This window comes from Triturus cristatus, chromosome 1_2 (genome assembly GCF_964204655.1).
Source record: "Triturus cristatus chromosome 1_2, aTriCri1.1, whole genome shotgun sequence".
Classification (NCBI taxonomy): domain Eukaryota; kingdom Metazoa; phylum Chordata; class Amphibia; order Caudata; family Salamandridae; genus Triturus; species Triturus cristatus.
In genome coordinates this window covers 898,301,788-898,316,492 of record NC_140580.1, presented here as the reverse complement: position 1 = coordinate 898,316,492, position 14,705 = coordinate 898,301,788, and positions in this window count along the sequence as shown.

The window sequence follows — 14,705 nt, the reverse complement described above, 5'->3', positions numbered from 1 at the left end:
AATGCTGGAATTGCATACACTTCAATAATGTCATCATGGGCAATAAGATCTCTCATCCACACACAGGTGAAAGCATTAAGCTATTCTTCAAAAGTGACTGTAATACCAACAATGTAATTTACTCCATTAAGTGCCCGTGCGGCCTGTTGTATATAGGCAAGACTGAAAGGAAATTAAAGATTCAGATTTCACAACACAAAAGCTGTATTCGTAACAAGAGCGCCACATCCTGTCTGGCGACACATTGGACGGAAAACCGTCATACCATAGCGTGGATCAATTTCCAGATTTTTTAAACAATTGCAGAACAAACGGGATTGGAATTCAGTAAAGGTTTATTACAAAGGGAGATTTTTGGGATAAAGCGGTTGGGTACACTGAAACCACGCGGGCTCAATGATAGACTCGAGATTAGTTGTTTTCTCTAAACTGTATTCAGGTACCCTCATTCATTTAGTGATTTCAGTATTCTCCTATATGAGAGGAAGAGATGTTATTCTGACATAGTGTTTGTTTCTCTCCAATGTATATATTGTAAGGGCTATCACGCTGAAGAAGTTTTTTACATGCACATTCTCTTCCTTGTCACTTTTAGGGTTGCCTGTCTGGTTCTATTTTTTTGTTTCTCTTAATTCTTTTCTTCACATTCCGAATTCTGAGTTCCTTCTAATCATACAGGTCGAATGTAAAGTACTTGATGTGCTGCTCTAAGATGGCCGCCATTGGATGTCAGTTTTATCAACTGATGATCCAAAGATGAATATTCGCAGTAGTAGTATAGAGATCACGGTGCATTTAATCAACAGAAAGATCTGATTTAATCGATCGGGCAATTTCTTTTTTATTTTGTATTGATATCGATTTCAGAGAGGTTCAATGTATTGAACTACCTGAATTGTTCATAAGATGCTGCCATGGGTTGAATGACTAATCATTTGAGTTTTGTGCTCTTTAATAATGTAGGAAGATAGATGTAGTTTTATTTATGATTATAGCCTATTCCAGTGCATGACCCTTAATTCAATGCATATTTTTGAGTATTCTTTCCTTTCTTGGTTACGGATAATATATCACTTCAATATGGTGCCGATTATAAAGTAGAGATATCACACGTCACGTGACAGGGTCTATTTCCCCATTTATGGCCAAGCGGTGTTTCCGTACGCGTTTTCTTTAAGAGGTTGCTAGTGATTGCGGTAAGCTTCGGTTTGAACTAACGCAATCTGGTATGTTATGTCAGCATCGTTAGGAGATTGATTCTGATGGTTGTCATTAATTTTGTTGTAGAGAGGGGAGGAGCCTAGCGCGCATCCAAGATGGTCGCGTGAGCACAGGGCTCCCCGGACCCTTTCTGCTCCTCGGAATATATCCTGAGACTATCCTGATTTGGTGTATGGAATCTGGGAGATGAAGACCAGCTGATCATATATCTCTTTTCAAAACTCTAATCGGACCTGGGAATCCTGAGTTGTCGTCGTCGGAACTTTTGGGACCCACCCGACGGAGGTGGCCGGGGTGAAGGTGACCCGTGGGGCCGGGCTGCAATTGAACAACAGCGGCCTCAGCGCGGTGCCAGTTACCGATTCAGCACTTTCGGTTTCGGTTTTGGCCTTCAGGAGATCATCTGGCGTGCGTGCTCAAGGTGGCGAGGTGCCTCCTGGGCCTCTGCCCGAGGCTTGCTTCCATCTGCTACTGGCGGGCCTAACGCCTCCTACACCGACAGTTTGTGGTCCTTTCCCCTTGATCGGAGGTCCCATTGAGAGACTGCGCTCACATGGCGGGCAAAGGGGGTCCGGAGGGGCGCAAGACCAAGGCTTCACTGCGCGGGGGAGCGGTCCAGAGCAACAACATGGACCGCTATACCCAGGGCAGGGGGTCCCCTGGCGCTGCTGGCCTCTCCCCGGATGCTGCAGGGGGAGGCACGACCGTCTCTGCGGAACCTTCCCTACAGGATATTATGGGCGCCATCGAGGGCATCAGGGAAACTATCGCGACGCAATATGAGGCCCTGGCCCGTAAGATCGACACTGTCGCGATCGACGTCACCCTGATCCGGGCCGACCTCTCTAAAACCAACGAGAAGGTCCAGGCCCTTGATACACGGACCTCCACCCTGGGTGCGGAGGTGTCGGATCTGCGGGCCGCGCTTGGGGACATTAGATTGGTCAACGACCATATGGCCCGGCGGCTTGAGGACTTCGAGGGACGGGCCCGACGCAACAATATCCGCATCATTGGGGTACCGGAGTCCTCCGACAGCCGCCCGGTGGACCTCGTGGTCGAGGAACTTATCCTGCAACAGCTGTCCCCGGTTGGCCTGAGCAAATTCTTCGCTGTGGAGCGGGCCCATCGAGTTCCGGGCGGCCGGCCGCGGCCGGGGGCCCCCCCGAGGCCTATCGTGGCTAAACTGTTCCACTACAGGGACCGCGATGCTATTCTGCAGGCTTCGCGGACCCGTGGCCCGGTCCGCTACGAGAACTCGACCATCAACTTTTACCCGGACTTCACGCAACTGGTCCAGAAACAGCGGATGGGATTCCAAGGAGTGAAGCGCCGTCTCCGCGAGCTAGGCCTGAAGTATTCGATGATCTACCCGGCGAAACTTCGAGTGGAGCATGGAGAACGGACAGTCTTTTTTGACTCTCCTGTGGCCGCAAGTGACTGGCTGGACTCGCTGCCGGACATGGGTGGCCGGCCCGGGCCCTCTGGGGGCACCGCAGGTGACGGGTCCCCTTAGACTGACCTTTGGTCCTTGCGTTTGCGGTTTTGCACTGTACAGTTGGGTCTTACTTCTTTTGCATACTGTGTTTTACCAGGACCCGTGAGGGGTGCGGGCGGGTTCGGGTCCCTTTCCTCCTCCGGGGTCTTTTTGTAGAATGGGGTTAGTGGGGCGACAGGCACACTGCAAGTTGGGGGGGGTCTTTGGCCCGCAGGGGTGCAGGGTGGGGGGCGTTGGACTTGGGGTGGGGTTGGGGGGGAAGAGGGGTTGTTTAGTTGTGTGTTTTTTGTTTACAGGGCGAGGTATTGATTTTTATCCATATTTGGGAGCGGTGCTGCGGGCTGGGGGCCTCTTGATCTATTGGAGGGGATGGGGGGAGACGGGTTGAGGCTTATGTCATGGAACGTTAATGGGTTGGGGGACCGTATTAAGCGGGGTGTTGTACTGCAATATTTGCGTCGTTTGACTCCTGATGTGGTGTTTCTCCAGGAGACGCATTTGGTCGGCAATGTCTGCCATGCGATGAACAGGGGGGGATACCGCCTCGTAGCCCATTCTGGTTTCACAACTGGCTCCAGGGGGGTGGGCATTCTCCTGCGAACCTCCCTTCCGGTGGAGATCACGAGGATAGTCTCGGATGACAGAGGGCGCTATGTGTGTTTGATTGGGAGGTGGGAGGGGCAGCCCCTTACCCTGGTTTCAGTCTACGTCCCCCCGGGCCTCCAGAACTCCACCTTTACTGATCTGGGTCGAATGCTGCTTGACCTCCCGGACGGCCTCCTGCTCATGGGCGGGGACTTTAATTCTGTGGTCTCGGGTGAACTGGATCGTCACCCACCGAGGACCCTCCCCGCTGCCCAGTCATGGCTGGGCGGGATGTTGGAGACCTTCGGCTTGGTGGATAGTTGGAGACTAATGCATCCGACCCAGTGCCAGTTCACCTTTCATTCGGGGGCGCATGGGAGTCTCTCCAGGTTAGACTACTTCCTTACGCCCGCGGCGCAGACTGGTCGGATTCGAGAGGTCAGACACCTGGCGCGTGGTATCTCCGACCATTCTCCGCTGTGGCTTCTCTTTGACACCGGGTCGCGGTCCGCAGGGCGGATAGCTCCCATTAACCCCTGGTACCTGCGGGACCCTGTGACTCGTGACAGCCTGGTTAAGGCCATGGACCAATACTTCAGTGAAAACGAGGGGTCGGTGTCGTCTGCGCTGTCCCTTTGGGAAGCCTTTAAAACTGTTATACGCGGACACGCCCTCGCCCAGATAGTGGTGGCCAAGAAGGTCGGGAGCGAGGCGGTGGTGAAGCTGGAGACTGACATCTCGGGGCTGGAGTCGGCCTTGGAGGCGAATGTTACTCCGGACGGGCTACATGCCCTTAGCCTGAAACAGTTCGAATATAGGTCCCTGGTCACTGACGCGGCCAAAACTATGTATAGGGAGCAGCAGGGCCGATTGTATGACGCGGGGGACAAAGCGGGAAAGTTGATTGCGTGGCTGGACAAAAAGGAGAGAGTGAATCGTGTGGTCCCCGAGTTGCGTGCTGCGGATGGTGTGTGTGTGACTGAGCCGGATGAGATTGTGGAATGCTTCGCTGACCACCTCCGGGCGGTGTACTCCCCGGTGACTGACAGGGACGAGGATGACTCTCGCCTCCTACTGAGAGATATTGCTCTGCCCGGCCTGTCCGTTGAGGATCGGGAGCGGCTGGACGCCCCCTTATCGTCGGATGAAATAGCGACCGCGATTCGTTCCCTTCGCTCGGGCAAGGCTATGGGTCCTAACGGTCTGCCCATTGAACTATACAAATTGCGTCCTGATAAGCTTGCGCCCTTCCTCAGCCGCATGTTCCGCGACTCTCTTGCGGCGGGTTCCCTTCCGGCCGACCAGCGCTTGGCCTCTATAGTCGTTATCCCCAAGGAGGGCAAGCCGCGTGACCGCTGTACCTCTTACCGGCCTATTTCACTGCTCAATGCGGAGCCTAAAATCCTGGCGAAAGTCCTGGCCAATCGATTGTTGAGTGTCGTGTGCGACCTTATTCATCCGGACCAATGCGGCTTTATCCCGCACCGCAACACCGCTCTTAACTTGCGTCGTCTGCACGGGGTCCTCGCCAGGGCGGAGTTCCTCACCGAACCGGCCGTGCTGGTTTCTTTGGATGCCACGATGGCATTTGACACTATTGAGTGGCCATTCCTCTGGGCCGTCTTGGATAAATTCGGCTTTGGAGAGGGATTTATTGGCTGGGTGAGGCTCCTTTACACGGGACCCATGGCTCAAGTGGTGGTGAATGGGCGGGTCTCTCGGCCCTTTGCCCTCGGCAGGGGCACGAGGCAGGGGTGCCCGTTGTCCCCGTTGCTTTTTGCTCTCGCCCTGGAGCCACTCGCTGCCTGGCTCCGTTGGGAGCCCTCGCTTAGAGGGATCCGGTGGGGCCCGGGCTTCGAAGATCGGGTCTCGCTGTATGCGGACGACATTCTCCTGTATCTCACCTCACCGCGGCAGTCACTCAGCGTCCTCTTTGACGTTCTGACCTCCTTTGGGAACAATTCGGGTCTCACGATCAATTGGTCTAAATCCTGCGTTTATCCCATCTCTGGTGGTCCTCCTCTCCTGCCGCCTCGGCTCCCGATTCAAATATCTCTGAGCGGCTTTAAGTACCTGGGGATATACGTTTCGCTGGACCCGGTGGCTCGCTATGAGCAGAATCTCCTGCGTCCACTTCGGCGACTGCGTGAGGACACGGCCCGGTGGTGCAGGCTGCCCCTGTCCCCGCTGGGTCGGGCCGCGCTGTTTAAAATGATGTCCCTTCCCAGGTTCCTCTATGCACTCCAGAACTCCTTCGACGTTATCCCAGTGGCCTACTTTCGGGAGGTGGAGAGCCTGCAGAGGAGACTGGTGTGGAACGGCTGGGCGCGTATTGCTCTTGCCAAGCTCACTCTCCCCTGGTATGACGGGGGCATCGCGCTTCCTGACATTCGCAGGTACTATTGGGCCTCGCAGCTATCTGCCATTAACCACGCCACGTATGCGCCCGGCTTGAATCCGGCGTATGAGATGGACAAGTTCCTGCTTCCCGGCGGGAACTACAACAGGGCACTTTATTCCCACCTGGCTGACCGGACCCTTACGGGTCCTACTAAGATTGCTGTGCGGACCTGGAGGGCTGCCACTGCGGCCATGGGCTGGAGTGAGCGAATGACATGTGCTACTCCCTTGTTTGCCTCCGACCGCCTGGGCAGCTTGTGGACCACCAAGGGGTTTGACCAGTGGGACACGATTGGTATCAGCAAAGTGGGAGACCTGTGGCACAAGGGCGCGGTCAAGACTTTCGCGGTGCTCCAGGCCGAATACGAGCTGACCGACAGGGAGTTCTTCCGCTACGCCCAGGTTCGACACGCCCTGCTCTCGGTCTTCGGGGAGGGGACCAAGATCCCTGTCTCCTCGCCCCTCGAGGACCGCATACTTGACGGACATGTCCCTGATAGTACTATTTCTTTAATTTATAAAAAATTGATTAATCACCGGGCGGATCTCCTGGTGCGCCTTCGGGAGGCTTGGACTGGGGATGGGGTCGAATTGGACGACGAAGACTGGCAGTCTGCACTGTCGTCCCCCAAGGAGGTTGCCATTCCGGCTCGTCTCCGGTTGGTACAGCTCAAGATTCTCCACCGGGTGTATGTCACGGGTCCGCGCTTGGTCACGATGGGATTTTCCGACGACGGGCTCTGTAAGCGAGGCTGTGGGCTCAGCGCCACCTTTCTTCATATCCTTTGGGAGTGCCGCGAGGTGGCGGACTACTGGCGCCGGGTCCACACGGTTATGGGACAGGTCACCGGGGTTGTGCTGCTGCCGGAGGTGCGTCGCTGTGTCCTGAATGTGTGGGAGCCCAATGACTACAACGCGGCTCAGACTCGGTGGGCGGCCCTAGGGAACATGATTGCCAAGAGGGATATAGCGCAACTTTGGGGCGCTCAACGGCCGCCCACCGTGTCAGTATGGAAGGAGAATATGGACTGGTGTATGTTTCGGGAGAAGACAGTGTATGTGGCCCGTGGCAAGCCGGGGGCATGGGGTAGAATTTGGGGTCAATGGAATGCGTATCGCGGAGGCATCTGTACGCCCCCCCTGGTGGACACTGATATCGCCATGTCCCCCTGACCCTTGGCGGCTCCTGGCGCTTTTTGTAACAACTACATATGGACGTTCATCTCCCTTGACCCCCTTCCCCCCCCCCCCCTCCGTCCCCGGCCTCCCGGTACTCCTCTCTTTAGCGGATTGCTCAAATGTTCTGACTGGAGTTTCCCGGGGGGAGCCTGAGCCGCACTGGTATCCCTCATAACTCGCCTTTTGTTTTTATTGTTTTTATTGTTTTTCATTTTGTTTCTGTTATTGTTGGACTCACGCTTGCTGTTCTTCGAGAACTATCTTGAGCCACTGCGGGGCAGTGCCCTGGGAACTGACTGTAGCCTTGATATGTGTATATTTCCTTATGTACCTAGCGGCCGGCCCGGGTGGTTGTAGGCCCATTCTTGTAACCGAATTACTGTTCAATAAAAATTTTTAAAAAAAAAAAAAAAAAAAAAAAATTTTGTTGTAGAGACATGGCTTGAAGATTATTAAGCGGTAAGTGGAGTGTTGTCGTTTCAGCTGCATGGACGCAATGGATGTAACATGGCAAGGTATAAGTAGGTGATTGGGTATTTGTCGGTTATTTTTTCAGAGGCATAACGGTGTTGCAAGGCGTCAGTCTATGAACACAGTCAAAAGTGGATTCTTATTTCTTTATTCATTTTGCATCATTTCGCCACTAGCAGGTATGAGTTCGGGTATGTTCAGGTATTGCTTTTATGCTTGAAGTTATGGATTAAATCATTTAAAAACTTTTTTAACTTCTTGCAGCGTGTGCTAGCTCAATGGGCCAGTTTAACTTCTAATATTGTACAGGACAACAAATTACATATCCAGTGAGTATGGTCTCTTAGGATAAATTCAAAACTTGTCTTGACTGGGAAACTTGGTTTCTTCACCTTTCCTTTCTTCTTTTTTGGTTCGTGCTACTTATGCTGGTCTCTGTTGCACACATTTCCTCACACACATGCACTTTCAAGCTTTTTTGATCAGTATGGTGTTTTTCAACACAGCGTGGTGCTACACGTTTGGAGAAGGATAACATATTTCTCTAATGAATGTAGTACATAGATGGCTTCCAGATCTGAAGGAATGTACATTTAAAGTATCATATTACCCTTTTTGTTTTGCAGAGACGCCCCTGAAGAAGGGACAGCGTTCCCGAAATGCATTGGGCTTATGTCTTTGAATTATGTTGTGTTGCAATGATGTTGTTATAGTACTGTTAATTTTTGAAAAATGACTGTAATTATCTTATAGTATTTGGATGTATTGTTGAGAATACAAGGAATTTTCTTGATTGAAATTTCATGTTCCAATAACATTAAATGTTTGTTTGGTCTAAAGAGATTGAATCTATGTTTTCAGATATGATAGATTGTATATCATTTTAAGTTGTGCGCACCTGCGTCCAGTAGGCTATTTAGCTTCTGGCCCCTCCTTTTACTTTGTCGGATATCCTGTGGTAGGTACACACTATCAGGCGCAGTACACCGATCATTAAAAAGTTAGATATTTTTTTGTCTACAAAGTGAAAATAAGGAGTGCGTAGTCCACACCACTATTTAAGTTTTCTATTCATTACCAACAATTGGACTACTGCACCCAAGAATCAGTATGTCTTTTGAATCAATATCAAGAATCACTGACAATAGAGCTACCACCAAGGCTTATACTGTAGAGCAAGCCAATTAAATCTATGGTCTTATCCAGGAGGCAAAAGAATTTCATGTTCACAGCAGATCTATAAGCCATCAATTGAAACAACTCGAGTGTATCACGAAACGGAAACTTAATCAGAGACTTCATGCCTCGACCTTAATTCAATATCACAAGGTCAAGAGGTTTCCACGTGGGTTGTGATTAGCAATTAAGCCCATGTTATATAGTTTGCAACACAATACCCAATTCATGGAGCAATGGTATCAAATCTTGAACAAATGTTCTTTGGATTTGATTTTACTTCTGGTAGAAGAACTTGCGAAGACCATCCAGGAATTAGAGGAGGAGATTGCCTGCATTCGCACAGATTTGTCAAGCAGAATGCCAGAGGATGAATAAAACCAATTTTTAAAAGATCTAAACAAGAAATTAGATGAATATGGTAAAGAATTGCAAGAAACAAAGCTACATAGGTTTAAATGTGACACAATTTATTACAAGCTGAACGAGGCATACACCTGGGCAGAGGTGTATGCCCAGAGGCGTTTCACGCGTAAGCCGAATACATCTTCGGAAGAGAGCATTGTGGCAGACAAAGACACAGCGAGAATACCAGTTAAGCTCACGCAAGTGGTTATTGATGCTAGCACAAAAGAAAAAGCTGGATCTTCCACACGGCAGATTTATTTTTTGTCCCAGGCACCCGATATTGGTCAGCCACCAGAAGTGAGCACAGAAAAAGGAAGCAAAAAACAAGGCGAGGACAAAGAAAAAGGCAAAGGAAAGAAAGGCCTGAGGAGCCAGGGCAAACCCTCGTAATCGAAATATCATCTCGAGTTATTACATCTAAGGAAACTGCCATCCTGAATAAAGGGATTACTTTCGTTCCTACATACATAGGATCTTCTTTTGAAAATGAAAAATCTATGTATAAGTTTATGCGAATACTGAGGTTGAGGAATTTTTTTGAAACATCATTCCAGTACAGGATCATAAAGAAGTCAAGTCAAGTGAGTTTAAACTTAAAAGGACATTCGAGGCTCCAGTGTCACATAAAACGCTTGACATATTTGAATCGCTAGTAGGCAAGGATTTTGAAGAACTGAATTACAAGAGGAAGAAGAACTTCTCCAATAATCTCAGCAGAGCAGAAAAGAGCATACTAGCACAACTGGCCAGAAGTGCAGGGATTTTTTTTCAAAAGGCCAATAAAGGTAGGGCTTTGGTTTTGATGGACACCTGTTTTTATAAGAGGAAAGTAGCAGAACATGTGGGAGATACAGACACATATATGCTATTAGACAAGGATCTGACAATGGAAATCGTCGGTTTACTACAACAAATTATTGAAAAATCTTGTAACATAGATTGGATCGAAGAGAGCACAGCTAAATATCTATCACCACAATTTCGGCGGAGACCGAAACTCTACATGCTTACGAAGGTACACAAAAATGTACATGACCCACCATTCCGACCTATTGTGTCGGGATGTGGGTCTGTGTTTGAACCTGCCGGCAGATTCATTGATAGATTCTCACAACCGTTTGTGCAATCTTGGCACACCTATATACAGGATACTTCGGATTTCATTACGAAGCTTGAGAAAGTAACCCTATCCTCTCAACGGGATTGTGTACTGTGCACGATAAATGTCGTCGCACTCTAGACATCTATTGCACACGCTGAAGGTCTTGAGGCAATTGAGTGGTGTTTATTACAGCAGGATGAAATTGGAACAAACAAGATATTCCTGCTTGAACTAATTCACTTTTGTCTGCACCATAGTTATTTTACATGGAACAACAGGTTTTACTTGCAGCTCAGTGGAACTTCAATGTGGTTCACGGGAGCCCCATCATACGCCAATACATTCATGGCGAAATTTGAGGCAGACTACATATTCGCAAAACTGGAATGGACTAAACATCTTCTTTTCTTTTGTCGTTATATAGATGACATGTTTCTGATTTGGACTGGGTCAGAAGCCAGTCTTATTGAGAATATCAAACAGCTTAATCTTAGAAACTCCAGGATTCAGTTTACCTACACCATCAGCAAGAAGGCAATTTCATTTCTAGATGTCTGCGTGGAAATAAGTGAACAAGAATTAAATACTAGTCTGTAACAAAAACCAATCGACAGGAACAGCTCCTTGCTGTTCCAAAGTTTTCATCCACCAACTTTACTGAAGAATCTCCCATATTCTCAGTTTTTATGAGTCAGGCGACTTGTTTCGGATACCACCCAATGTCATGCTTCCATTCAGAATTTGAAGATGAAGTATAAAAGCCGTGGATATCCAACTGAACTCTTGGAAATCCAAGCCCAAAAAGCCTTAACACAGGAAAGAGGGGTTTTATTGAAGAAAAAACAAAAACCAGATACGTCGCATATCGTGTTTGTCTCTAAATTCTCGACTAATTCTTCCGAAATACGTAACATCATCAAAAGAAGGTGGGAACTTTTACAACAAGAGCCAGATTTTAGAAATATTTATGCATCAAAACCCCTATTTGCATATACAAGGTCGAGGAACATTGAGGAACTACTTGCCAGCAAAACCACTGTTAACAAAAAAGATACCACTGGAATGCGTAAATGCTTGAATTGCATACACTGCAATAATGTCATCATGGGCAATAAGATTTCTCATCCACACACAGGTGAAAGCATTTATAACTATTCTTCAAAGGTGACTGTGATACCAACAATATAGTTTGCTCCATTAAGTGCCTGTGCGGCCTGTTGTTAATAGGCAAGAGTGAAAGGAAATTAAAGATTCGGATTTCAGGACACAAAAGCCGTATTCGTAACAAGAGCGCCATCATCCTGTCTGGCGACACATTGGACGGAAAACCGTTATACCATAGCGCGGATCAAGTTCTGGATTACTGAAACAATTGCAAAACAACCAAGATTGGTACGAATATTACAAAGTGAGATGGGGGGCGTGGCCAACTGCCGGGCATGGAGAATGTGAGCTGAGAGAGCTCCGTTCCAAACCCTGACACTTGGCAATATATCCTGCATTTACCTGGACCTACACGCTTGGGTTGTATTTCCCTTGACTGCGGAGTGCTTCTGGAGCTGCTGGCTGTGATCTGGGATCCGTGCCCTCCATGAATACTGCGTTCTAAACAATAGTTCTGGGCAGTGTGCGGATTCCAAGGAGACGGTGGGTGGAGTCGCGTCCTGTGCTGAAAGAATCCACTTGACCTCACAGCTACCACGGTGCAGGGTGAGAACTCTGGCGACTTCGGTGGGCAAGGAGAGGGTGCTGATCTCGACGCATGTCGGCGGGGAGAGCATCCGCAGCGGATGACCTGGCTGCCCGATTTGCTGCGACATGGCAGGAGCCGTGCAAACAAGATGGCGGATGTCGGGTGCCGCGGATCAGCCCTACTCCTCTGCTGGTAGACGCCTGCTGCGGTGCGGTTAGTGCCCGGGTGCAGGCATTGCGGAACACAGTTTGATGTGGGTGGCCCTCAGTAACATCAATACGAACCCTAACGCTCACACCATAGGACTGGCGGCCGTTGCCTGATCGGGAGGTTACTGTGAGGGGTGACTGCACTCCTGGACCCGGCGCTGCTGCGGTCCCATCTGTGGATCAGGAGGAGCCGGCTGACTGGGAACCCGCCGGGGTGAGCAAGCTGTGACTGTTGGCCCGCCTGTGTGCGTGGGATAGAGGGACTTGGAGAGCAAAGGCTGCGCAGGCTGTCGCCGCCGCGGTGACCAGAAGACTGCATCGCTGCTGTGGTCACCGCTGAAGACCGGGGACTTCTGTCCACCTGCCGCATGGGCTAGACACCGCCTGGTGATGCGGTCCCTGCCTGACAACAGCATCAAGAAAGGCATGCACCCCAGGAGTGACCTGAGGATGTGATCGTGCTAACCGGCGGGGTGATCGGACCTACTATAAAGCGTTTGCGAGCAGGTTGGCATCGGTTGCAGCGTGCCCTGAAGGGCCGAGTCTGGTTCACTGCTGGAGGTTGTAGCCTGAGGCATACTCTTGTGGACAGCTTTTGACTGGGATTTGGGGCTAGGCCTAGTGGTGGGGCTGCGCTCAACTACAGCGTGGAGTGCCTCGATGGCCCCTTCAGAGACCATCCTGGAGCAAAGACGCACATACGGTCGTCGTGGCACAATGGGACGCCCTACGAACAAACAAGCTGATGCATCCACTAACAAAGACACGCACCTTGCATTCGGCAGTGACCCCTCCAACAGTTCAGATAACAAAGTGATACCTCCCACGGGAACAGATCAGCACGCTGCCAAACTGGACTTAATTTTAAAGGAGATACGGGACTCCCGGTCTGCGATTGAGTCACAGATGGGGACGCTATCCACCAACCTGGGCTTGCTGCAGGCGGACCATAAAAAGCTAACTGATAAAGTGAAATTGAACAAATTAGCTCTGGACGATCTGATACCACAGCAGACCATGCATACCTCTCAACTTAAACAATTCCAGTGCCAGCTAAAGGGTTTGAAAGACAGGGTGGACGACGTGGAAGGCAGATCCCGCTGCAATAATGTCCGAATTCTTGGAATACCGGAGCGCAGCGAGGGATCCAACCCCACCTAGTTTGTGGAGGACTGGTTACGAGATCATGTGGCGAAAGAAGGCCTGACAGCCCTCTACAGTGTGGAGAGAGCGCACCGGGTGCCGCCTGGACCACCTCAACCGGGCGCACCGCCCAGACCACTGATAGCGCGCATTCTGCACTACAAAGACCGCAATACGATCTTGCGGGCCACCAGAGAGAATGCTCCTATACGTTTTGAGAACAGAACAATCTCCCTCTACCCGAATTTTACTCCAGCGGTTCAGAAAGCCAGAGCCACCTTCCAGGACTTAAAGAGGAATTTACGAGCACGCAACTTGAAATATGCACTGCTTTTCCCGGCCCAACTGAAGGTTATTTACGGACAAAAATCCATCTTTTTCAACAGTTCGGAGGCAGCGGCGGACTGGCTTGAGATAACCTTCACGCCGGCGGCCTCAGTGACCTCACGTACGTCAGGACAACTGCATCGAATTCCTTTGCAGTGGGCTGCTGGGGTCCACACGACAGGGAACAGATGTGTCGTGGAAACTACTGCAGCTGGCCCAACTCCAGAACAAATCACAAACAGTCAAATTGATGCGCTTCTGACGGCGGTGGCGTTGGCCGCTCACGATGCCCAAACTGCAACGACTTTGACGCACTCATCAGATGCGGCCACAGTACGCTCTGACTCTGAGACTAGCTTGACATTGTTCCCCTCGATCACTGCGCAAATTGCCAGAGACTTCTAGTATTGTGTTCCGGGGTGGCCGGGAGTGGTAATGTATAAGCTGCTCCACAATATGCTTTGTTGTTGATGACTGCTTTAGTAGGTCTAGTAACTATGAGCTGTACAGGGGAATGTATCGGCATATTACGTTCATTTTTCTAATGTGCAATGTAATGTTCGTTTGGACCATAGCAGTTGTTGCCTCCACCCCCCTAGCAATTGCACTATGGCATTTACTGTTTAGAGTTCATGTTGAACTTTTGTTTCAAGTTTGGTCCTCTGCTGTTTTATGGGGGAACCTAGTATTGGAGAGTTTAGTTAGTGATGCATGCTCGGCCCCACCACACCTGGCATTCACACTGCTTCACAATTCACATGCTGCATGGAAATTACACTACCTGCATCACGATGACATCACATAACAACTACACCTACCACACCTGGAATGTGAGGGGCATGGGTTCGATCCACAAGAGGCACTGTGTCCTGGCACAGCTGAATAGAAGGAGGGTTGCCATAGCTTTCCTGCAGGAAACTCACCTTAACATTGATATAGCGTCTAAGTTACAGAAAAATGGAGGAGACAACTGTTTGCCACGACCTACTCCGCATTCGCCCGGGGGCGGCGATCTGTGTGCGAAATACTGTCCCCTTTAAGCTACTGGAGCAAAAAGTGGACCTCAACGACAGATATGTGCTGCTTCTTGGCTTGATGGATGGTGCTCATGTGGTTCTGGGATGCATATATGCCCCAAACACTGATCAGGATAGGTATTTGGCGGCTCCTAGTGTGGCCCTGACGGACTGGTCTGACTATCCCTGGGCGATTTTAATGCAGTATAGGACATTGAGTTAGACAGATCACACCCCGCCCCTTGCATGCAACAGAAAGTAAAAGACAAGCGGAGGT